This window comes from Pan paniscus, chromosome 1 (assembly GCF_029289425.2).
Source record: "Pan paniscus chromosome 1, NHGRI_mPanPan1-v2.0_pri, whole genome shotgun sequence".
Taxonomy (NCBI): Eukaryota; Metazoa; Chordata; class Mammalia; order Primates; family Hominidae; genus Pan; species Pan paniscus.
The window spans coordinates 46,116,385-46,142,705 of NC_073249.2; the positions used below are offsets into that span (position 1 = coordinate 46,116,385).

At 39.9% G+C, this 26,321-nt stretch overlaps 1 long non-coding RNA gene and 1 pseudogene across 1 annotated transcript in view; both read right to left on the reverse strand.

Annotated features, from left to right (window-relative positions):
• The window catches only part of LOC134729670 (uncharacterized), a 123,147-nt gene that overhangs the window by 29,748 nt on the left and 67,078 nt on the right, over nt 1-26,321 (reverse strand). The gene's annotated exons all lie outside the window — the stretch shown is intronic.
• On the reverse strand, nt 4,058-5,842 carry LOC103786856 (nucleophosmin-like; annotated as a pseudogene).

Consider the following 26,321-nt stretch of genomic DNA (forward strand, 5'->3'; position numbering starts at 1 on the left):
TATTGATTGGAATAGTTTCAGAAGGAATGGTACCAGCTCCTCCTTGTACCTCTGGTAGAATTCGGCTATGAGTCCATCTGGTCCTGGACTTTTTTTGGTTGGTAGGCCACTAATTATTGCCTCAATTTCAGAGCCTCTTATTGGTCTATTCAGAGATTCAACTTCTTCCTGGTTTAGTCTTGGGAGGGTGTATGTGTCCAGGAATTTATCCATTTCTTCTAGATTTTCTAGTTTATTTGCGTAGGGGTGTTTATAATATTCTCTGATGGTAGTTTGTATTTTTATGGGATCAGTGGTGATATCCCCTTTATCATTTTTTATTGTATCTATTTGATTCTTCTCTCTTTTCTTCTTTATTAGTCTTGCTAACAGTCTATCAATTTTGTTTATCTTTTCAAAAAACAAGCTCCTGGATTCATTGATTTTTTTTGAAGGGTTTTTTGTGTCTCTATCTCCTTCAGTTCTGCTCTGACCTTAGTTATTTCTTGCCTTCTGCTAGTTTTCGAATTTGTTTGCTCTTGTTTCTCTAGTTCTTTTAATTGTGATGTTAGGGTGTCAATTTTAGATCTTTCCTGCTTTCTCTTGTGGGCATTTAGTGCTATAAATTTCCCTCTACACACTGCTTTAAATGTGTCCCAGAGATTCTGGTACGTTGTATCTTTGTTCTCATTGGTTTCAAAGAACATCTTTATTTCTGCCTTCATTTCGTTATTTACCCAGTAGTCATTCAGGAGCAGGTTGTTCATTTTCCATGAAGTTGTGCAGTTTTGAGTGAGTTTCTTAATCCTGAATTCTAATTTGATTGCACTGTGGTCTGAGAGACAGTTTGTTGTGATTTATGTTCTTTTACATTTGCTGAGGAGTGCTTTACTTCCAACTATGTGGTCAATTTTGGAAAAAGTGCAATGTGGTGCTTAGAAGAATGTATATTCTGTTGATTTGGGGTGGAGAATTCTGTAGATGTCTATTAGGTCTGCTTGGTGCAGAGCTGAATTCAAGTCCTGGATATCCTTGTTAACTTTCTGTCTCGTTGATCTGTCTAATATTGACAGTGGGGTGTTAAAGTCTCCCATTATTATTGTGTGGGAGTCTAAGCCTCTTTGTAGGTCTCTAAGGACTTGCTTTATGAATCTGGGTGCTCCTGAATTGGGTGCATATATATTTAGAATAGTTAGTTCTTCTTTTTGAATTGATCCCTTTACCATTATGTAATGGCCTTCTTTGTCTCTTTTGATCTTTGTTGGTTTAAAGTCTGTTTTATCAGAGACTAGGATTGTAACCCCTGCTTTTTTTTTTTTTTCTTTCCATTTGCTTGGTAGATCTTCCTCTATCCCTTTATTTTGAGCCTATGTGTGTCTCTGCTCGTGAGATGGGTCTCCTGAATACAGCACACTGACTATCCAATTTGCCAGTCTGTGTCTTTTAATTGGGGCATTTAGCCCATTTACATTTAAGGTTAATATTGTTATGTGTGAATTTGATCCCACCATTATGATGTTAGCTGGTTATTTTGCCCGTTAGTTGATGCAGATTCTTGCTAGCATCAATAGTCTTTACAATTTGGCATGTTTCTGCAGTGGCTGGTACCGGTTGTTCCTTTCTATGTTTAGTGCTTCCTTCAGGAGCTTTTATAAGGCAGGCCTGGTGGTGACAAAATCTCTCAGCATTTGCTTGTCTGTAAAGGATTTTATTTCTCCTTCACTTATGAAGCTTAGTGTGGCTGGATATGAAACTGCAGGTTGAAAATTATTTTCTCTAAGAATGTTGTATATTGGCCCCCACTCTCTTCTGGCTTGTAGAGTTCTGTCAAGAGATTCGCTGTTAGTCTGATGGGCTTCCCTTTGTGGGTAACCCAACCTTTCTCTCTGGCTGCCCTTAACACTTTTTCCTTCATTTCAACCTTGGTGAATCTGACAGTTATGTGTCTTGGGGTTGCTCTTCTCGAGCAGTATCTTTGTAATGTTCTGTGTATTTCCTGAATTTGAATGTTGGCCTGCCTTGCTAGGTTGGGGAAGTTCTCCTAGATAATACCCTGAAGACTGTTTTCCAACTTGGTTCCATTCTCCCCATCACTTTCAGGTACACCAATCAAACGTAGATTTGGTCTTTTCACATAGTCCCATATTTCTTGGAGGCTTTGTTCATTTCTTTTTACTCTTTTTTCTCTAAATTTCTCCTCTCACTTTATTTCATTAATTCATCGCCAAGTCAATCCTAAGCCAAAAGAACAAAGCTGGAGGCATCACACTACCTGACTTCAAACTATACCACAAGGCTACAGTAACCAAAACAACATGGTACTGGTACCAAAACAGAGATATAGATCAATGGAACAGAACAGAGCCCTCAGAAATAACGCTGCATATCTACAACTATCTGATCTTTGACAAACCTGAAAAAAACAAGCAATGGGGAAAGGATTCCCTATTTAATAAATGGTGCTGGGAAAACTGGCTAGCCATATGTAGAAAGCTGAAACTGGATCCCCTCCTTACACCTTATACAAAAATTAATTCAAGATGGATTAAAGACTTAAACGTTAGACCTAAAACCATAAAAACCCTAGAAGAAAACCTAGGCATTACCATTCAGGACATAGGCATGGGCAAGGACTTCATGTCTAAAACACGAAAAGCAATGGCAACAAAAGCCAAAATTGACAAATGGGGTCTAATTAAACTAAAGAGCTTCTACACAGCAAAAGAAACTACCATCAGAGTGAACAGGCAACCTACAAAATGGGAGAAAATTTTCGCAACCTACTCATCTGACAAAGGGCTAATATCCAGAATCTACAATGAACTCAAACAAATTTACAAGAAGAAAACAAACAACCCCATCAAAAAGTGGGTGAAGGACATGAACAGACACTTCTCAAAAGAAGACATTTATGCAGCCAAAAAACATGAAAAAATGCTCACCATCACTGGCCATCAGAGAAATGCAAATCAAAACCACAATGAGATACCATCTCACACCAGTTAGAATGGCAATCATTAAATAGTCAGGAAACAACAGGTGTTGGAGAGGATGTGGAGAAGTAGGAACACTTTTACACTGTTGGTGGGACTGTAAACTAGTTCAACCCTTGTGGAAGTCAGTGTGGCGATTCCTCAGGGATCTAGAACTAGAAATACCATTTGACCCAGCCATCCCATTACTGGGTATATACCCAAAGAACTATAAATCATGCTGCTATAAAGACATATGCACACGTATGTTTATTGCGGCACTATTCACAATAGCAAAGACTTGGAACCAACCCAAATGTCCAACAATGATAGACTGGATTAAGAAAATGTGGCACATATACACCATGGAATACTATGCAGCCATAAAAAATGATGAGTTAATGTCCTTTGTAGGGACATGGATGAAATTGGAAATCATCATTCTCAGTAAACTATCACAAGAACAAAAAATCAAACACCACATATTCTCACTCATAGGTGGGAATTGAACAATGAGAACACATGGACACAGGAAGGGGAACATCACACTCTGGGGACTGTTGTGGGGTGGGGGGAGGGGGGAGGCATAGCTTTAGGAGATATACCTAATGCTAAATGACGAGTTAATGGGTGCAGCACACCAGCATGGCACATGTATACAAATGTAACTAACCTGCACATTGTGCACATGTACCCTAAAACTTAAAGTATCATAATAATAATAAAAAAATTCGATCTTCCATCACTGATACCCTTTCTTCCAGTTAATCAAATCGGCTATTGAAGCTTTTGCATGCGTCATGTAGTTCTCGTGCCATGGTTTTCAGCTCCATCAGGTCATTTAAGGGCTTCTCTACACTGTTTATTCTAGTTAGCCATTCGTCTAATATTTTTTCAAGGTTTTTAGCTTCCTTGCAATGGGTTTGAACATCCTCCTTTAGCTCAGAGAAGTTTGTTATTACCGACCTTCTGAAGCCTACTTCTGTCAGCTCATTAAAGTCATTCTCCATCTAGCTTTGTTCCATTGCTGGTGACAAGCTGTGATCCTTCGGAGGAGAAGAGGTGCTCTGGTTTTTAGAATTTTCAGCTTTTCTGCTCTGGTTTCTCCTCATCTTTGTGGTTTTATCTACCTTTGGTCTTTGATGCTGGTGACCTACAGATGGGGTTTTGGTGTGGATGTCTTTTTTGTTGATGTTGCTATCCCTTTCTGTTTGTTAGTTTTCCTTCTAACAGTCAGGTCCCTCAGCTGCAGGTCTGTTGGAGTTTGCTGAAGGTCCACTCCATACCCTGTTTGCCTGGGTATCACCAGTAGAGGCTGTAGAACAGCAAATATTGCAGAACAGCAAATATTGCTGCCTGATCCTTCCTCTAGAATCTTCGTCCCAGAGGGACACCCTCCTGTATGAGGTGTCAGTCAGCCCCTACTGGGAGGTATCTCCCAGTTAGGCTACATGGGGGTCAGGGACCCACTTGAGGAGGCAGTCTGTCCATTCTCAGAGCTCAAACACCATGCTGGAAGAACCACTGCTCTCTTCAGAGCTGTCAGACAGGGACGTTTAAGTCTGCAGAAGTTTCTGCTGCCTTTTGTTCAGCTATGCCCTGCCCCCAGGGGTGGGCTCTAGAGAGGCAGCAGGCCTTGCAGAGCTGCGGTGGGCTCTGCCCAGTTCGAGCTTCCCTGACCACTTTGTTTACCTACTCAAGCCTCAGCAATGGTGGATGCCCTTCCCCCTGCTAGGCTGCTGACTCACAGGTCAATCTCAGACTGCTGCTCTAACAGTGAGCAAGTCTCCGTGGGCATGGGACCCACTGAGCCAGGCACGGGATATAATCTCCTGGTATGCCATTTGCTAAGACCATTTGAAATGTGCAGTATTTGGGTGGGAGTGTCCCGATTTTCCAGGTACAGTCTGTCACGGCTTCCCTCGGCTAGGTAAGGGAAATCCCCTGACCCCTTGCACTTCCCAGGTGAGGTGATGCCCTGCCCTGCTTTGGCTCATCCTCCATGGGCTGCACCCACTGTCTAACCTGTCCCAATGAGATGAACCAGGTACTTCAGTTGGAAATGCAGAAATCACCCTCTTCTGCACCAATCACACTGGGAGCTGCAGACCGGAAGTGTTCCTATTTGGCCATCTTGGAATGGGGACCCACATTTTTGCTTTAATGTCTTCTACAGAACTAGGTCCTTTTGGTGTTTTGGAGTTTTTTTCTGTTTTTTGTTTGTTTGTTTGTTTGTTTTTGTTTTTTTGAAGGATTCTTGTCCTTTTGATCTTGGTGTTGATGATTGTTTTGAGTCCTTTCCATTCTGATTTGACTTCTGTGCATTTTTGGCTGGAGTATCTCATATAGATTTCTTCACTGGCACTTTTTCTTCAGTTTCCTTATCATCAAAATCATCATCTTCTTCTTCTTCATCTTCATCTTCATCATCATTTGCATCAGCAGCAAGTTTTACTTTTTTCTCTGGAAACTTGCTACCACCTCCAGGGGCAGACCGCTTTCCAGATATACTTAAGAGTTTCACATCCTCCTCCTCTTCATCTTCTGGCTCTGCATCTTCCTCCTAAGTGCTGTCCGCTAATATGCCCTGAACCACACTTCAGCCGTAAGACCACAGGTGGTGGGATTTCAAAGCCCCCAGAGGAAACCATTGGCTGTATAGACATTTTCAAAGTTGACAGTGTTACTTTAACTGGAATGCCTTCATAATTCATTGCCTCTGCTTCAACAATGTGCAATTCATCCTTTGTAGCAGCCCCTAAACTGGCCGTTATTAAAGATAACTGGTGCTCATTTTCATCATTATCCACCTTAAAGTGATAATCTTTGTCAACCTTTAGTTCACAACCAAAAAGATAGCTCTGGGGCCTCAGGGGGCTCATGTCCACATTCAAGTTTTAAAATTAGTTTACAGCAGTTCAGTTAGATCTTCAGGATCCACTTCTAATTCTGGTTATCTTGCTATTTCCATGTATGAAGTCACTTCCTCCAATGAAGCGTTAAGCCCCTCACAGTCATTCATGAAGTTGAAAACAACTTTTTCCAAACTCTTGTTAATGTTGATATTCTAACCTCTCATGAATCACAAATGTTCTTAATGGCATCCAGAATGGTGAATCCTTTCCAGAAGATTTACATTTACTTTGCCCAGATCCATCAGAAGAATCCCTATCTATGGCAGCTATAGCCTAACAAAATGTATTTCTTAAATAATAAGACTTGAAAATTGAAATTATTTCTTGATCCATGGGCTGCAGAATGGATGTTGTGCTAGTGGGCATGAAAACAACATTCATCTCCTTGTACATCTCCATCAGAACTCTTGGGTGACCAGGCTTATTGTCAATGAGCAATAATATTTTGAAATGAATCTTTTTTTCTGAGTAGCATGTCTCAATAGTGAGCTTAAAATATTCAGTAAACTATGCTGTAAACAGATGTCCTGTCATCCAGGCTTTGTTGTTCAATTTATAGAGCACAGGCAGATCAGATTTAGCATGATTCTTAAAAGCTCTAGAATTTCCAAAATGGTAAATAGCATTGGCTTCAACTTAAAGCCACCAGCTGCATTAGCCCCTAACAAGAGAGTCAGCTGTCCTTTGAAGCTTTGAAGCTAGGCATTGACTTCTCCTCTCTAACTGTGAAAGTCCCAGATGGTATCTCCTTTCAATAGAAGCCTGTTTTATCTACATTGAAAAGCTGTTGTTTAGTGTAGCCACCTTCATCAATGATCTTAGCTAGATCTTCTGGATAACTTGCTGCAGCTTCTACATCAACACTTGCACTTTTATGTTATGGAGATGGCTTCTTCCCTTAAACCTCATGAACCAACTTCTGCTAGCTTCAGACTTTTCTTCTGCAGCTTCCTGACCTCTCTCAGCCTTCCTCCATAGTACAGAAGAGAGTTAGCCTTGTTCTGAATTAGGCTTTGGCTTCGGGAATGTCGTGGCTGGTTTGATCTATCCAGACCACTCAAACTTTCTCCACATCAGCAATAAAGTGGTTTTGCTTTATGTGTTCACTGGAGTAGCACTTTTAATTTTCTTCAAGAAATTTTTCTGTGCATTTAAAACTTGGCTGTTTGGTACAAGAGGACCAGCCTTTAGCCCATCTCAGCCTTTGACATGTCTTCCTCACTAACCTTAATCATTTCTAGCATTTTATTTAAAGCAAGAGACATATGACTCTTCCTTTCACTAGAACACTTAGAGGCTATTGTTGTAAGATTATCAATTGGCCTAATTTCAATGTTTTCATGTCTCAGGGAATAGGGAGGCCCGAGGAAAAGAGAGATGGGGAATAGCCAGTTGGTGGAGGAGTGAGAACACACACAGATGGATCAATTAAGTTTGCTGTCTTTTCATGGCACCCCAAAACAATTACAATAGTAACATCAAAGATCACTGATCACAGATCACAATAACAGATATGCTACTACTAATAATAAAGTTTGAAATGTTTTAAGAATTATCAAAATGTGACAGAGACACAAAGTAAGCATGTGCTATTGGAAAAATGGTGCCAAAAGATTTGCTTGACACAGGGTTGCCACACACCTTCAATTTGTACAAAATGTAATATCTGTGAAGCACAATAAAATAAAGTGCAATAAAATGAGATATGCCTGTGTTGGAAGAAAAAACCTGCCAACTAAGAATGCTAGATCCAACAAAACTGTCCTTCAAAAACAAAGATGAAACTACAACTTTCCCAGATAAATAAAATTTGAGGGAGTTTATCACCACTAGTCCTGACCTACAAGAAATGCTGAAGGGAGTCCCTGAAGTTGAGGTAAAGGGATAAAATGCAATTCAAAAAAAAAAAAGAAAATATTAAATTCTCTGGTAAATATATAGATAAATATAGAATCTTATAGTATTGTAATGTGTGTAAATCTCTTCTAAATCTCATAGAATTCAAAAAACAAGAGCATAGAAAGTAATTATAAATCTATGGTAATGGAAATGCAATATAAAAAAGGTAATTTGAGTCATCAGTAACATAAAGGTGGGGTGGACTGAGATGTAAAGAAGCAGAGTTTTAGATGCAATTGAAGCTAAGTTGTTATCAGCTTAAAATAGATTGTTATGATATTACCCATATTCTTCCAGTCTTCTGCCAAAAGATCTGAATCTACAATTGTCCCAATGGTACTGAATTACTTATCTGATGATTAAGAATGAAAGAGCCGTTTTCTTTGCAGTCCAAAGGCAAACTTCTGTAGGGAATTCTAGCTAGGGAAAGTGTTATACCCTCTTCTTATTAGTTTCCCCCAGGGAGGAAAGAGTGTGTCTATGGAGAAATCTAATTACAACTTTCTTTGCCCTTTTTGAAATACAAAGGGACAGATTTTCCCCTAATTTATCTATGGAGACACACCTATGTAAGAGAACAGGCAAACAAGTAAGCAAGCAAGCAGTTTTTCCGAATTAAGGGGCTTTAATCAGGGAACCACCACATGGTACTCATTAAAAGTAGATTGTTAAAACATTAAGAGGTTATGTTTCACCTAATTGCAATGGTTACCACAAAGACAGTAACTATAGAATGTAAGTGCTATGATTTGAATATGGTTTATCCCCCACTGAAACTCATGTTAAGGCTTGTTCCCCATATAATGGTGTTGAGAACTGGTGGGACCTTTAAGAGGCATTTGGGTCATAAGCCATCTGTCCTTATGAAGGGATGAATGCCATTTCACAGGAGTGAATTATTGCTCTTCAGTGACTGGATTAGTTACCACAAGAGTGGGTTGTTATAAAGTGAGGTCACCCCTCATGTTTTCTCTCCGTGTGTGTACCCGCTCAGTGCTCTCACATGCATAACCACCATGTGATGCCATCCTCCATGTTATGACACAGCATGAGGCCCTCGTCAGATGCAGCTGTTTGATCTTGAACTTCCCAGCATCAAGAACTGTGAGCTAAACAAACCTCTTTTTAAAAAATAAATTACCTGGTCTCGAGTATTCTGTTATAGCAACAGAAAATGGACAAAGACTGTAAAGGAAAGGAAATGAGAAGGGAATCAAAATCTGTGGCCACAAAAAAAATTAATGAAACACAAAAGAAATTATCAAAAGAAAAAAGGGGTGGGACAGAAAAAGCTACAAGTGAAACAGAACACAATGAACAAAATGGCAACAGTAAGTCCTTCACTATCAGCAATTTCTTAAAATGTAGATGCCATTATGAACAATTATATGCCAACAATTGGATTTGGCAATAATTTATTGGATATGATACCAAAAGCACAGGCAACAAAATAAAAAATAGACAAATAGTACTACATAAAACTTAAGTTTTTTTACGCATCAATGTAACAGTCAACAGAGAGAAAAGGCAACCTATGGAATGGGAGAAAAGAGTTGCAAGTCATATATCTGATAAGGGGTCAATATCCAGAATATATAAGGAACTTGTACAACTTAACAACAAGAAAAACCCCAAATAATCCAATTTAAAAACGGGCAAAGGATTTAAATAGACATTTCTCCAAAGAAGATATATGAATGGTTATTAAGTACGTGAAAATATGCTCAACATCATTAATCACTAGGGAAATGTAAATAAAACTCACAATGAGATATCACCTCACACCCATCAGGATAGCCATTATAAAAATAACAGGAAATAACAAGTGTTGACAAGGATGCAGAGAAGTTTGGGTCCTCATGCACTGGTGGTGGGGAAGTAAATTATACAGATGTTATGAAAAACAGTATGGAGTTTCTCAAAACACTAAAAATAGAACTATCATATGATCCAGCAATCCCCCTTTTGGGTATATATCCAAAAGGCTTCAAAGCAGATCTCAGAGATATTTGCACACCCATGTTCATTGCAGCATTATTCACAGTAGCCAACAGGAGGAAATAACAGGTAATTGGATAAAGAAAATGTGGTATATGCACATAATGGAATTTTATGTGCCCTTAAAAAAGGGCATGTTACAACATGAATGAAGCTTAAGGACATTATGCTAAGTGAAATAAGCCAGTCACAAATGGACAAATACTGTATAATTCACTCATATAAAGTATCTAAATAAGTCAGAATCCTCAAAACATAAAGTAAAAAGGTAGTCGCCAAGAACTTGCGGGAGGTGGGATGGGGAATTCATGTTTGGTAGGTATAGAGTTTCAGTGTTGCAAGAAGAAAAATTTCTAGAGACTTGTTGCACAAGTGAATATACTTAACAGTACTGAAATGTACATTTAAAAATGTTTAGGATGGTTTAATGTTGTGTGGTTTTTACCACAATACAAAAACAAAGACTCAGCTAAGAAAACGAACAGGCAAAACCAAAGGCTGGTAGAAAACATTCACAGTACATATATCTGAATATGGATTTCTATCCAGAATAATAAAGAACTTCTAACACAATAAAAATGTGGATGACAGACTTGAGCAACATTTTCAGAAGCAAATAAAGACATATGAATGGACAAAGACATATAAAAAAGTGCTCGACATCATTACTCAGCAGGCAAAGGCAAATTAAAGCCATAATGAATCACTACATGCCTACTAGAATGTCTAAAATTATAAAGACTGTCAACACCACATGTTGGCAAGCATTTGACATAACAAAAACTCTCACGTTGCTCTTGGATGTGTGAAATGGCACAATTACTTTGAAAAGTTGCTTGCTTGGTAGGTTCTTATAAAATTAAACATAAAGCTAGCTGATGACTCTAATTTTACACCTGTATATTTATTCAAAGTAAATGAAAACATATGTCCATGAAGAGACGTATACATAACTGTTCATAGAAGCTTTGCATTTCTGATAGCCAAAACTGGAAATAACCCAATGTTTATGAACTGAGATATAGTCATAAAATACAATACTTCTTGCAATTAAAAGAAACAAACTATTGATAACAACAAAATGGATGAGTCTCAAAAACTTTATGCTGACTGAAACAAGCCAACATTAAAGAGCTCTCGGTGGCCGAAGCTGGAAAAATTTGAGCAGCAAAATAAATAATGTACTAATAGTATTTGATTATAACTCAAAACATAAATAAATATCTATGAGTCCATATGGATATAAATAAATGATATAGTAAATAAATGGGAGAGAAGGGACAAATGTCCCATACAGAATTATATAATAAAGGTATGTAGTTGCTTCTTCCCCAAGGAAGTGGAGCTTAACTCCTCACCCCTAGAGTGTGGGCTGCACTTACTGACTCGCTTCCAAAGAGTAGAATAGGGAAGCCAGGTGGAGAAGTAGAAACCTGGCAAATAGTATCCCGGCCTGGTGATCAAGGTTAAAAAGATCAGTTATGTGGATAATATCTACCTTTTAGTTTTAGTTTTTTGAGACAAGGTCTCACTCTGTCACCAGGCTGGAGTGCAGTGGTAAGATTTCTGTTCACTGCAACCTCTGCCTCCTGGGTTCAAGCGATTCTCCTGCTTCAGCCTCCCAAGTAGCTGGGATTACACGTGCATGCCACCATGCCTGGCTAATTTTTGTATTTTTAGTAGAGACAGGGTTTCACCGTGTTTGCCAGGCTGGTCTCCAACTCTTGACCTCAAGTGATCTGCTTGCCTTGGCCTCCCAAAGTGCTGGGATTACAGGTGTGAGCCACCACACCCAGCCTGGGGTGAGATTTTTATTCTTCTATTCTTTAGAAGAATTTGAGAAAGTTTGGCATTTGGTAGAATTTGCCTACGAATCCACTTGGCCAGGCTGGTCTCGAACTCCTGACCTCAAGTGATCCCCCCAACCTTGGCCTTCTAAAGTACTAGGATTGCATGTGTGAGTCATTGTATCCAGCAGATAATACCTACATTTTTAATGAGATGTAATGAGAATGGCACTTCACCTCTGTGGTTTACCTCCCCAAAACACAGAACCCCTGTCTAACCATGAAGAAAACACTAGACAAGCCAAAAATGAAGGACATTCTATAAAATACCTGACTAATACTCATCAAAACTTTCAAAGTATTGGAAAAGGTAAAAAGGAAAGTCTGAGAAACTGTCACAGACAAGAGGGGGCTAAAGGAGACACGACAACTAAATGTAATGTGGTATCCTAGATGGGACCCTGAATTTAAAAACGACATTAGGGAGAAAAAAGTGAAATACAAGCAAAGCATGGAGTTTATTTAATTTTAAAAAAATGGATTGAACTGCAAGGAAATATAGATGCATCTACAATCATAATGGGAGTTGTTTGTTTGTTTGTTTGTTTGAGATGGAGTTTTGCTCTTTCGCCCAGGCTGAAGTGGGGCGATCTCAGCTCACTGCAACATCTGCACCCTGGGTTTAGGCGATTCTCCTGCCTCAGCCTCCCCAGTAGCTGGGGTTATAGGTGTGCACCACCACGGCTAACTAATTTTTGTAATTTTAGTAGAAAGGGGGTTTCGCCACGTTGGCCAGGCTGGTCTTGAACCCCTGACCTCAGGTGATCCACCTGCCTTGGTATCCCAAAGTGCTAGGATTACAGGCATGAGTGGGGCCCATAATGGGAGATTTTTAACACCCTTCTTTCAATAATAGATGGTTTAAGCAAGCATAAAATTAGTAAGGATATAAAATGTTAAATAACACTATTAACAAACGACTTAATTGACACATTCTTTCAAACATCCATGAAACATTGACAAAAATTTACTATACATTCATTGAGCTGTGAAGCAAGTATGAACACAAAGGGTTGAAATTATATGGAAAACGTTCTCTGACCACAATGCAATTAAGCCAGGAATCACAACAAGAAAAGATGATTAGAGGATCCTCATATGTTTGGAAATTAAGAAATACACTTCTAAAAACCTTTTGGATCAGAGAAAAAATCATAATGCAAATAAGAAAATATTTTGAAGCGAAATATTAGAAAAATATTGGAAATCAAAACCTGTGGGGTGGAGCTAAACAGGGCTTAGAGAGGTATTGCTAACATATATTAGATAAAAGAAAGATACAAACAATCTAAGTTAGCAGTATAAACAGGCGCATCATTATAGATCATAAAGCCACCAAAAAGATAACAGAAGGATATTATATAAATTAATTATATACAAATATATTTGTAAATTTACATGAAATGGACAAATTCCTTAATAAAATACAACTTACACAGGAAGAAATAAAAATGATGACTAGTCCTATAAGTAAAATTAATTAAATAATCTGTAATTTCCTCAACAAAAGTCCAAGTGAATTCGTAGGCAATTTCTACCAAATGCCAAACTTTCTCAAATTCTTCTAAAGAACAGAAGAATAAAAATCTCACCTCAGGCTGGGTGCGGTGGCTCACATCTGTAATCCCAGCACTTTGGGAGGCCAAGGCAGGTGGATCACTTCAGGTCAAGAGTTGGAGACCAGCCTGGCTAACATGGTGAAACCTCATCTCTCCTAAAAATACAAAAATTAGCCGGGCTTGGTGGCACGTGCCTGTAATCCCAGCTACTCGGGAGGTTAAGGCATGAGAATCACTTGAACCTGGAAGGCGGAGGTTGCAGTGAGCCAAGATCGCACTGCTGCACTCCAACCTGGGTGACAGAGTGATACTCTGTCTAAAAAACAAACAAACAAAAAAATCTCACCCCAACTCATTTTATGGGGCTATTGTTAACTTGCTAGCATGATCTGGCAAGGATATTACGAGAAAAGAAATTACAGATTAATCTCACTGAAGAATATAGAAGCAAATGTCCTAAAGAAAATATTAGCAAAAGATCCAGCAATATGTATGCAAAGGATACATCATGACCAAGTTGGTGTATTGCTGTAATATATCCTTGGCTTAACAATAGAAAATCAATCAGTAGAATTCACCATATTAGCAGAGTATAGGATTGGTTGCTTACTTACTATTGGGTAAGGAAAAAAAAATACACATACACACACACAAAGAGTATAAGATAAACAAAAGGCATGATAATCTCATTAGATGAGAAAATACATTTGATAAAATTCATTACCTATCATTTGAAAAAAATTTAACAAACTAGGAAAATAAGGCAACATTTTTGATACGAAAGAGTATCCCAAAACACCATTGTCAATGGTGAAATTTTGAAAGTTTTAAGATTTAGGATTGTGAACACAGCAAGGATGGCTTGTATGACTACTTCTGTTCACTGCCGTAATGGAGGTCAAGAGAAAACTATACCAGTAAGAAGATTAGAAAGTAAGGTTTAAAACTGTCGTTATGGAAGACATAATTCTTTTAATTAATAGAATTTACTTCTATTCTATTCTTTTCATTGTTTTCTTTTTGAGACAGAGTCTTGCTCTGTCACACAGACTGGAGTGCAGTGGCTCGAGCTCAGCTCACTGCAACCTCTGCCTCCTGGGTTCAAGTGATCCTCCCTCCTCAGCGCCCCTAGTAGCTGGGACTACAGGCACCCACCACCATGCCTGGCTAATTTTTGTATTTTTAGTAGAGATGGGGTTTCACCATGTTTACCAGGCTGGTCTCAAAATCCTGACCTCAGATGATCCACCTGCCTTGGCCTCCCAAGGTGCTGGGATTACAGACGTGAGCCACTGCGCCCGGCCGACTTTATTTTAGAACAATTTTAGATTTAAAAATTGAGCCAGTAGTCCAAAAGAGTTTCCAAATCCCCTGTCTCCCATGTGAACTCCAGTTTTCTCACATCTCCCATTTGTGAGATACATTTATTATAATTCACAAACCAATACTGATACATTACTATTAACTAAAATTCATAGTTTACATTAAGGGCTCATTCTTTGTGACGTACAGTTCCATGGGTTTTGCTTAATGTCATGTACCCTTCTTTAGTTTTTCCCCCTTAAAAATCCCCTGTGCTGATTCACCTATTCATCTCTCCCCACTTTCCCCTGCCAACTGCTGATTTTTTTTTTTTTTTTTTTTTTTTTAGGTAGACTCTCACTCTGTTGCCCAGGCTGGAGTGCAGTGGCAAGATCTCAGCTCACTGCAAGCTCCACTTCCGGGGCTCAAGCGATTCTCTAGCATTAGCCTCCCAGCTAGCTGGGGCTACAGGCCCAGCTAATTTTTATATTTTTTGTAGAGATGGGGTTTTGCCATATTGCCCAGGCTGGTCTTGAACTCTTCAGCTCAAAGCGATCTGCCTGCCTTGGCCTCCCAAAGTGCTGGGATTACAGGCATGAGCCACTGCACCCAGGCCACTGATCTTTTTACTGTCTCTATAGTTTTGCCTTTTTCAGATTGTAATAGAGTTGAGTTCATACAGTATTTAGCCTTTTCAAACTGGCTTCTTTCACTTAGTAATATATACTTAAACTTCCTTCATGTCTTTTTGTAGCTTGATAGCACATTTCGTTTTTATTGCTGAATAATATTCCATTGTATGAATGTACCACAGTTTGTTTATCCATTCACCTATTGAAGACATCTTGATTGCTTCCAGTTTTTGGCAACTGTGCATAAAGCTGCTATAAACATTAGAGTGCAGGTTTCTGTGTATACATGTTTTCAACTCCATTGGGCAAATACCCAGGAGCATGATTACTAGATTGTACGTTAACACTAGCTTTGTGAGAAACTGCCCAACTGTCTTCCAAAGTGACTGTACCATTTTACATTTTCACCAGCAATGAATGAGAATTCTTGTTGCTCCACATCCTTGTCAGCATTTGGTATTGTCCAGTTTGCTTGTTTCTTGAGCCATTCTAATAGGTATGCATTATTGTTTTAATTTGCAATTCCTTAATGACATGGCAATGGCCCTGACAACTCAGAAGTTGCCACAATTTTTCTAGAAATTTCTGCATAACCTCCCCTTAATTTGCATATAATTATAAGTGGGTATAAATATGAGTGCAGCCCTGCCTCTGAGCTGCTATTCTGGGCACACTGTCTATGGGACAGCCCCGGTCTGCAAGGAGCAGTACCTCTGCTGCTGCTGTACACTGCCACTTCAATAAAAGTTACTGTTTAACACCACCGGCTCGCCCTTGAATTCTTTCCTAGGCAAAGCCAAGAACCCTCCCTAGATAATCCCCAATTTGGGGGCTTGCCTGTGCTGTATCAATAGGATGTTAAATATATTTTCGTATATTTATTTGTCATCCATATATCTCCTTTGGTGAGGTGTTTCTTTAAATCTTTTGCCCATTTTTAATTGGTGTTTTTTTATTGTGCATTTAAGAGTTTTTTGTATATTTTGAACATAAATCCTTCTTTAGATATGTGTTTTACAAATATTTCCTCCCAATCTGTGGCTTGTCTTTTTATTCTCTTAACAGTGTCTTTCACAAAGCAGAAGTTTTTCATTTTAGTAAATTCCAACTTACCATTTTTTTCTTCCATGTATTGTGCTTTTGATGCTGTATCTAAAAACTCATCTCCAAGGTCACCTAGATTTTCTCCTCTCTTATCTTCTATAAGTTTTATAGTTTTGTGTTTGACATTTAGATTTATGATTCATATTGAGCTAATTTTTATAAAACGTGCTAGATCTGTGTTTGGTTTTTTTTTTTTTCTTGGCATCTAGATGCCTGTGCAGCAAAAGTTAACTAAGCAGGCTGCACATTGCAAAGAAGACACTGGCTCCTGACCTGCTTCTGACAGTTAACCTCTACACCATTGGGATATCCTGCCTGTCTTTGCATATCTGGGGCCTTGGGCCATGCCAGATAGCTTATGCTAACAATGTGGTTTATGTGAAAGTCTTGTGCAATGCTGTATCAATTTGACCTCTGTAGGGGCTGGAGACTGAGTACCTAAGGTCAGTCACATGGATATTACATGCCTATGTGACTGATACCAAGGCTCAGGTGAGCTTCCCTTGTTGATAATACCTCCAACATATTGTCACATATTATTACTGGGGGAAATAAATATTGCCCGTACAACTCCACTGGGAGAGGACCACTGGAAGCGTAATCTTGGTCTCCTCAGGACTCTGATCTGTGTGTTTTTCTCCTTTGCCCATGTTAATCTGTATCCTTTCTCTGTAATAAATTTGTAGTCATGTAATATCCATGACTATAACAATTTTTCTGAGTTTTTTGAGATCTCCTAGTGAATCATTCAACCTGAGGGTAGTTATGGGGATGCCCAGCACAATGTCCAATTGTTTTGGCACCATTTGTTGGAAAGCCTATCCTTTCTCCATTGAATTGCCTTTGCTCCTTTGTGAAAGATCAGTTGACTATATTTGCATGGGTTTATTTCTGGGCTCTCTATTCTGATACATTAATCTATTCAACTATTCTTTTATTAATACCACCCTGTCTTGATTACTGTATCTTCCAAATAAGTGTCATGTATTGTCAGTCTTCTGATTTTCTTCTTCTTCAATATTGGCCTCTTGTGTTTCCATATAAACTTTGAAATCAGTTTATCAATATCCATGATATTGATTGCTGGGATTTTGGTTGGGATTGTGTTGAATTGATAGGTCAAACTGATAATAATTGGCATCTTAACAATATTGATTATACCTACCTATTAACATAGAATGTCTCTGCATTTGTTTAAACCTGTTTTATTTTTATCAGAATTTTGTAATTTTCCTCACATAGACATAGTACATATTTTAGTAGATTTATATTTAAGTATTTCTCTTCCCTCCTTCCTCCCCTTCTTCTTCTCCTTCTACCTCTTCTTCTCCCTATCCTTTTTCTTTCTTCTTCTTCTTCCTTTCCTTCTTCTTCTTCTCTCTCTCTCTCTCTCTGATACTAATGTAAAATGGTATTGTGTTTTTAATTTCAAATTCCAGTTGTTCATTTCTGGTATACGGAAAAACAATTGAGTTTTGTATATTAATCTTGTATCCCTCAACTTTGCTATAATTGTTTATTAGTTCCAGAGCTTGTTGTTGTTGTTGTTGTTTTTGATTCTGTGGAATGTTTTCACAGAAAAATCATGTCATCTTTGAACAAAAACAGTTTTAGTTATTTCTCTCCAATCTTTATACCTTTTCTTTTCTTATTGCATTAGCTAGGGCTTCCAGTACAATGCTGAATAGGAATGGTGGGAGAGGACATGCTTGGCTTGTTCCCAATTTGTTCCCCTTTGTTAGGGAGAAAGCATCTAGTTTCTCATAAATAAATATGTTAACTGTAGATTTTTTGCAGATTTTTAAATGAATTTGAATAAATGCCTCTTCATTTGTACTTTGCTGATAGTTTTTGTCATGAATGGGTATTGGATTTTGTCAAATGCTTTTCCTGCATCTGTCTATATGATCATATGGTTTTTATTCTTTATTTTGCCTATTGATGTGATTGATTAATTAATTGATTTTCGAATGTTGAGCCAGCCTTGCATACCTAGAATAAATCCCACTTGGTTGTGGTTTATAATATTTTGCTAATTTTTTGGGAGATTTTTATGTCTATTTTCATGAGAAATATTGGCCTATAATTTTACTTCTTCTAATGTCTTTATCTGGTTTTGCTATTATGGTGATGCAAATCTCATAGAATAAGTTAGGAAGTATTTACCCTGCTTCTATTTTCTGGAAGAGATTATAGAGAATTAGCATAATTTTATCTTTAAATATTTGTTAGAATTCATCAGTGAACCCATCCAGCCCCAGAGCTTTCTTTTTTGTGACGTTATTATTAATAATTACTGACTCAATTACTTTAATACACATAGGCCTATTCAGATTATCTATTTTCCCTTGTGTGAGTTTTAGTTTGTATCATTCAAGGAATTGACCCAATCTAAATTATCAAATTTATGGGCATAGAGTTGTTCATAATATTCCTTCATCATTCTTTTAATTTCCATGGAATCTGTGGTGATTATCTGTTTTTCATTTCTGATATCGGTAATTTAGGTTTTCTTGATTAGCCTGGCTAGAGGTTTATCAATTTTATTGATCTTTTCTGAGAACTAGCTTGGGGTTTCCCTGATTTCCTCTCTTCAGTTGTGTTGGTTTCTGCCCTAATTTTTATTTATTTTTTCTGCTTGCTTTAGGATTATATTGCTCTTCTTTCCCTAGTTTCCTGAGCTGTAAGTGCCAGAGGCTCCTGTTTCCTCCAGTTTTCTGGTTTGGTTAATTTTTTTATCCTCCCCTGTTATCTTTGGGTTTCCCTTATAATTCCTTCTTAAAATAGGGTCTATGTCTTACTAAAGAGCTTCTGCACAGCGAAAGAAATTATCATCGGAGTGAACAACCTACAGAATGGGAGAAAATTTTTGCATTCTATCTATCTGACAAAAGTCTAATAGCCAGAGTCTACAAGGAACTTACACAAATTTACAAGAGAAAAAACCCAACCCCATTAAAAAATGGGCAAAGGACATGAGCAGACACGTCTCAAAAGAAGACATACATGGAGCCAACCAAACATATGAAAAAAAGTTCAGCATCACTGATCATTAGAGAAATGCAAATCAAAACCACAGTGAGATACTATCTCACACCAGTCAGGATGGCTATTATTAAAAAGTCAAAAAACTGATGCTGGCGAGGTTGCAGAGAAAAAGGAGGGCTTTTACACTGTTGGTGGGAGTGTAAATTAGTTCAATCATTGTGGAAGGCAGTGTGGCGATTCCTCAAAGACCTAGAAGCAGAAGTACTATTTGACTCAGCAATCTCATTACTGGGTATATGCCCAAAATAATATAAATCATTCTATTATAAAGATACATGCACACGCATGTTCATTGCAGCACTATTCGCAATAGCAAAGACATGGAATCAACTTAAATGTCTGTCAGTTATAGTCTGGATAAAGAAAATGTGGTACCTATACACCATGGAATACTATGCAGCCATAAAAAGGAATGAGATCATGTCCTTTGCAGAGACATGGGTGGAGTTGGAAGCCATTATTCTCAGCAAACTAACACAGGAACAGAAAACCAAACACCACAGGTTCTCACCTATAAGTGGGAGCTGAATGATGAGAACACATGGACACATGGGGTGGGGGACAACACACACTAGGGTCTGCTGGTGGTGAGGGGCTGGGAGAAAGAGGAGCATCAGGAAGAATAGCTGATGGATATTGGGCTTAATACCTAGGTGATGGGATTATCTGTGCAGCAAACCACCATGGCACACGTTTACAGTATGTAACAAACCTGCACATCCTGCACATGTACCCCTGAGCTTAAAATAAAAGTTGAAGAAAAAAAAAGAGACTGTAAAAAGAAAGGCAGCCTAAAGTGATATCTGAGGAGAAACAGCCAGGGTGAGAATATGAAGTCATGAAAGACAAGGGAAGACTTTCTGCTGAGACATGAGTGGCTAACAGTGCAGATGATACAGGGAGGTAATGGAAGATAAGGCTGAGAAATGACACTTCCAACTTAATTTTCTATAAACTGGTTCTACATTGTTTAGTATTTCTTTAAAAAATAAGATCTGTGTTTTGCAGCTTTCTGAATTTGTATCCAGTTATTATGCTGGAGCCTTGTTAATGTAGTGGTAAGTTGTTGGAGAGGGCAAGAGTTCTATAATTTTTTTTTTTTTGAGACGGAGTCTCGCTCTGTTGCCCAGGCTGGAGGGCAACAGCACCATCTCTGCTCACTGCAAACTCTGCCTCCCAGGTTCAAGCGATTCTCCTGCCTCAGCCTCCTGAGTAGCTGGGATTACAGGTGTGCACCACCATGCCCAGTTAATTTTTGTATTTTTAGTAGAGACAGGGTTTTCACCATGTTGGCCAGGCTGGTCTTGAACTCCTCACCTCGTGATCCACCCACCTCAGCCTCCGAAAGTGCTGGGATTACAGGCGTGAGCCACCACGCCCAGTCGAGAGTTCTATAATCTTATGATTAAATCTCAGTATTTTACTGGACCTGAGTCCCTGGGCCATGACTTTCAAAATAATTGCTTTTTTTTTTTTTTTAGATTGCCTGCATTTCTTTCTTTCTTTTTTTTTTTTTTAATTATACTTTAAGTTTTAGGGTACATGCGCACAATGTGCAGGTTAGTTACATACGTATACGTGTGCCATGCTGGTGTGCTGCACCCATTAACTCGTCATTTAGCATTACAAAATAATTTCTTAGCCTTTGTGTTTTCTATCCTTACATGATACAGGATGGCTACAGGGCTAGTGGATTTTTCCCCAGGTAAGATAAGGCTCCGGTAAAGTAATTTCCCTTGGAGGGCAAGCCTTTGTTATACAAGATGCTCTGGGAATATTTTAAGATATTACTTTCCCCCTCCCTCTTGCAGGTAACATGAGGATATTTTTTTCCAGTCTTCAACGTGAGAACTTGGTGGACTTCTAGAGGTAAAATCCACAAAACTGTGTGTCTCTCTTTCAGACTGGGCACCCAGGATTTTTTAACTCTCAAGCAATTCATCACTGTTACCATTTAAGTATTTCTGCCAGTTTATTAAAAGTTATAGAATCCTTTAGTAAATATATGATCTTTTTCCTTTAAAAGATGAATGAAACAGACAAAGCTTTGACAATGCTAATTTTTAAAAGAAGAACCCTCAAATACCTAGATGTTAGAGTAAACAAGTACACAAGTACACAAGGACACAATGTGTAGCGTGTCCCGTCAGGCCCAGCCCCACCCAGCCCAATTCAGACCCTGTGATAGTACACCCCATGATGATCTTGGGGAACCCATGGGAGAGGAAACAGATTACTTAGAGTCATTCAGTCAGCAGGCAGGGAGTGGGTGGAAGCCCAGAAATAGAACCCTGGGCACAGTCCTTGCGTGGGGGTTGAGAAAACCTAGGGCCAAGATGCCCCCACAAGGGTCTTTTCTTAGACCCGTCCTCCCTGCCTGGGTCCCCAGAGGCCAGGTAGAACCCACCTCACAGGGACCAGCAGGCCCTGGTCCAAGGCCCCAAGCTAAAGCCCCCTGCCTTGGCATGTTTAAAACCTTGAGTGATGAGGAGTCTCAGCTTCAAAAAATGTGGGGGAAGATAAGAAAAACTGCAGGGCCCATGGTGGAGACCAGAAATTCTTCCTCCTGGTGAAAACAGGCTGAGGTGTGAATAACTCAGAGGGTTGCACCGCTCAGGGGATTTGCCTTTTGAGAAATCACTCCAGCCAAAAGCAATGCTTAACGCTGCAGGCTGTAAACCCCACTGGGACAGGGACTGTGAATTTATCTCTGGGTCCCCAGTGCCTGGCAAGCACCTGTTACCTAGAAGTGTGCAATGAATAAGCATATTAAAATTTTTTATTTACTTGTGGTAAACACTTAACATGAGATTTACCCTGTTAAATTTTGAAGTATACAATGCAATTTAGCTGACTGTAGGGACAGTGTGGTCCAGCAGATCTCTAGAGCTTATTCATCTTGCTTGACTGAAACTTTATGCCCATTGATTATCATAAAGTAATTTTTAAGAATAAAAGTAATGCATTGTTAATGGGCAGAATATAGTCGTTTGAGGTTAGAAAGTCAGAATCGCTGGGAGCTGCCCACTCTGATTTCCCTGAGTTCCTTCTTTTTTTATTTTGGTCTTTCCTGTGGGGACTCTATCCTCGAATGTCTAGTCACCAGGCTTTTGGTTCCATATGAGTCAACAGAAGCCCACTGGAAGCTCTAGAGGCTTGGGGGGCTTCTTATCCAAGGTCCCCACCTTCGGGTGATGGAGAAGAACCTGGCTGTTCTGCTGGGGGCCCTCAAATGTCATTTGAGTTTGGTAGTCTGAGTTTTGGTAACTTTTCTCTTAGGCTGGCCAGCTTTTCCTTGAGAGGAATTTTTCAGTCCTCTTACTGGGGCTCTGGGAGCCTAGTGGGGGGAAAGGCTGGAAGTTCTGAGCATACCATGTACAGACTTTCATTTAATTCCTCAGTCCTTCTTCTCAGTCTTCAGTCTAACACCCTCCCCACCCACTACAGCCCCCACACCATCCTCTGCTGGGCCAGGTATTACTGAGTCTTCAGTCCCTCTGGACCATCCCCATATTTAATGGGGATGAAGAAGATCCAGGGGTCCAACAGGTCACCCACACTTACTGTTGTCAGCTTTAGCCCACTTGGCAACTTTCTGCTGACTCCTGCACATTTTCAGGGTCCTTTGGCCTGTGTTCTCTTTTTTCCTGTGGGCTTCCCCACCTGCAGCCTGATCACCAGACATTTGAGGAAAGAGGCCCCACATGAAAGACCAAGGTTTCAGCTTTTTCAGGTCTGTGAAGCCTGTTTCACCTGTTCATTCTGTTTTCACAAACAGTTTCACCTGTTCATTCTGTTTTCACCTTCCAAACATTTGTTGGCATCTCTTATCTGTTTTAATTTCCTCTTCTGTTTGCTTTGTCCTAGTAGATTTATACCATTTTATTCCTTTAACTGTGATTTCAAGGGATTTCAGGAGAGAGTGGAGATAAATACCTGTGCTCAATCTGCCACACGAAATGGGTACACCTTGCTTTTTTCCTTTAACAATATATTGAGGACATTTTTGTTTCATTTTAATGACGTATGGAATTTCAGGCTCCAGTTGGTGACACTTAAGGCAGTTTTAGGTTTATGCTATTTTAAGAAATGCTGCAATGGGACATTATTATTGTACAACAATAATTATGTGTAGAAATAAAGAAAGGAGAGAAAAAAGAGAGGGACAGAGAGAAAGGGGGTGAGACAGAGAGAAGGAGGTGGGGAGGAGGGAAGGAGTCCATGCAGAATGTCAGGTGTCTGAAGACAGCAGGTCAGGGAGAGGTGTAGGGGTCTGAATGGGTTGTACTTCCAGTCCTGGCCCACATCATGACCTAGGCCTGACTCTCCCCTTCTAGTTCTACTGCCCACTACATGCCAACTGCTTCAGGCTCAAACCTGTTAATGGTGAAAGAAACAACTACCACTGGGATATGGTCCACTGGAAACAGGAAACAGGCTGATGTTTAGACATGCAAGGCCAGAATCCGCGTGGCCAGAGAGGATTCAAGGTGCTTTCTGTCCCCAGAGAGTGCCCTGACTCCAGGATATGAGTTTCAGCATGACTGAAGCCCACGCCAGCCTGCAGCCACTAGCTCCACCTCTGCCTGGGAGCCAGGCCTGTCCAAAGATAACCAAATGGAAAGGGAAGAACCTGGAAGCCTCCACTTTAGCTCTGGAAGGCTTGCAAATTCTCTGGCTTCTCTTTCTTCCACTGCAATATGGGGAGTATAGCTTCTGCTAATACATTAAGAGGTCTTAAGGGGTGGTTTGCACTTCTCACATCAACCAGCTTCTTACTAAGCACTTGATGTTGAGTTACAAGGGATGTTGAAGGAATAGTATTCAATAATCAACTCATTCAACAGATGTCTATTGAGGTCAGTTCTTTATACAGGCATCTGGTTTTTGGTGCACAGCAATGAACAAAGAGACATGGTCACTGCTCTTGGGGCTTCCAGTCTAGAGAGAGTTACAGACATTAAATACGTAAGCTCACAAAATAAATATGTAATTGCAAATTAGGATAAGGTCTGGGGAGGAAAAATAAACACCTTTTCAGGAGAGAGTAGCAGGACTGCCCTGCCATGGAGAAATATGCAGATATAGGGAAGCCTCTTGAGGAGGTGACAGCAGAGACCAGCTCTGGAGGATGAGAATGAGAAGGAGAACACATCCCAGGCAAAGGGTGCTGTGCCAAGATCCTGAGATTGGAAAAGGCTTGACACACCCACATTCATGAAATAGAACTGGGGTGCTCAAGGTGGCATGACCAGCACAAGGCTGAGAGGTAGGCAGGTGGCCTAATGGAAAAACACACAAACTGACTGTATTCTCCTTGTATTCTCACACTCACTCTCCATACTTCATTTCTGAGACCAGAGGTGTGGGGATTTCTCTCCACACCCAAACAACTCTCCAGCAGACACCAACAGGGTATCCTATAATTTAATTCCATTCTGACACTATCCATCTGGAGTGAGTCAGATCTACAGGCTGAGGGCTCAGTCCCACAAGGCTGCCCCCACTTCAGAGGCCAATCACAAGTCCCAGGTGGTGAGCTGCGCTTCAATCAAGCAGCTAAAAACTGGGGTTCCCATGATGCCCTTCCTCTGCTCTTCCTCTGCTAGAGCAGCTCACAGAACTCACAGAAACACTTACTTACATTGACCCATTGATTTAAAGGATATTACAAAGGATACAGAGGAGCAGCCAGATGGAAGAGATGCATAGTGCGAGGAAGATGGGAAGGGGCTTGGAGCTGCTCTCCTCTCTCCATGTGTTCAGTAGCCTTGAAGCTCTTTAAACCCCATGGATCATGGATTTTGTTTGTTTGTTTGTCTGTAGAAAGGGAGTCTCACTAGGTTGAGACCTAGTTGTTCAGGAGGTCAAGGTTGTTCAGGCTGGTCTCAAACTCCTGAACTCAAGAAATCCTCCTGCCTCGGCACCCCAAAGTGCTGGGATTACAGGCATAAGCCACTGCACCCAGCCTAGTTAATGGACTTTTATGCAGGCTTCCCCACATAAGCATGATTAATTATCAACCTGGTCTTCAGCCCCACTCCCCTTCCCAGAGGATGGGGGGTGGAGCTGAAGGTTCCAAACTTCTCATCATGGCTTGGTCTTTCTGGTGAACAATCCCCCCTCCAGATGCCCACAAAGAAGCACCTCTTTGGAACAAAAGATGCTCCTAGTACCCAGGAAGTTCCAAGGGCTTAGGAGTTCTGTGTCAAAACTAGGGTCAAAGGCTAGACATTAGAACAAGAGATGCACCTAGAACCCCTATTTCTCAAGAAATTTTAAGGGTTTTAGGAGCTCTGTGCCAGAAATTGGGGACAAAGACCAAATATACATTTCTTATATCACAATATCATAGTGGGCCAGATCATGCAGAGAGGTCACATGAATTAATTAATTCATTCATTCAATAGATATGGATTAAGCATCTACTATGTGCTGGGAAATATATTGGGTACTAGACAAAGAGGACTAAACAAGAAAAGTCCCTCCTCTCATGAAGCTTACATTCTAGTGGTAGGAAACAGACACTACATACAAATGAATGAATGAATGAATGAATGAATGAATGAATTAAGCCATGAAAGTACTTAGGAGAAAATAAATCATCAGGAGAGAACAGAGAGTGACTTGAGGGGAGGGCACTACTTTCTATGAGTGGTCAGGAAAAGCATGAATGAGGAGAAGGAGCCAGCTGTGTGAAGATCACAGAGAAGAACATTGTGGGCAGAGGCAATGGCAGGTGCAAACGTATCAGGGGAACCCGCCCCTGAATATTCAACATGGGCCCTTTTCTATTTTTCCTAAGTGTTGGTCAGTCTGAGAAATAAAGGGAAAGAGTACAAAAGAGAGAAATTTTAAAGCTCGGTGTCCAGGGGAGACATCACATGTCAGCAGGTTCCATGATGCCCCCCAAGCTGCAAAACCAGCAAGTTTTTATTAGTGATTTTCAAAAGGGGAGGGAGTGTATGAATAGGGTGTGGGTCACAAAGATCACATGCTTCACAAGGTAATAAAATATTACAAGGCAAATGGAGGCAGGGCGAGATCACAGGACCGGGGCGAAATT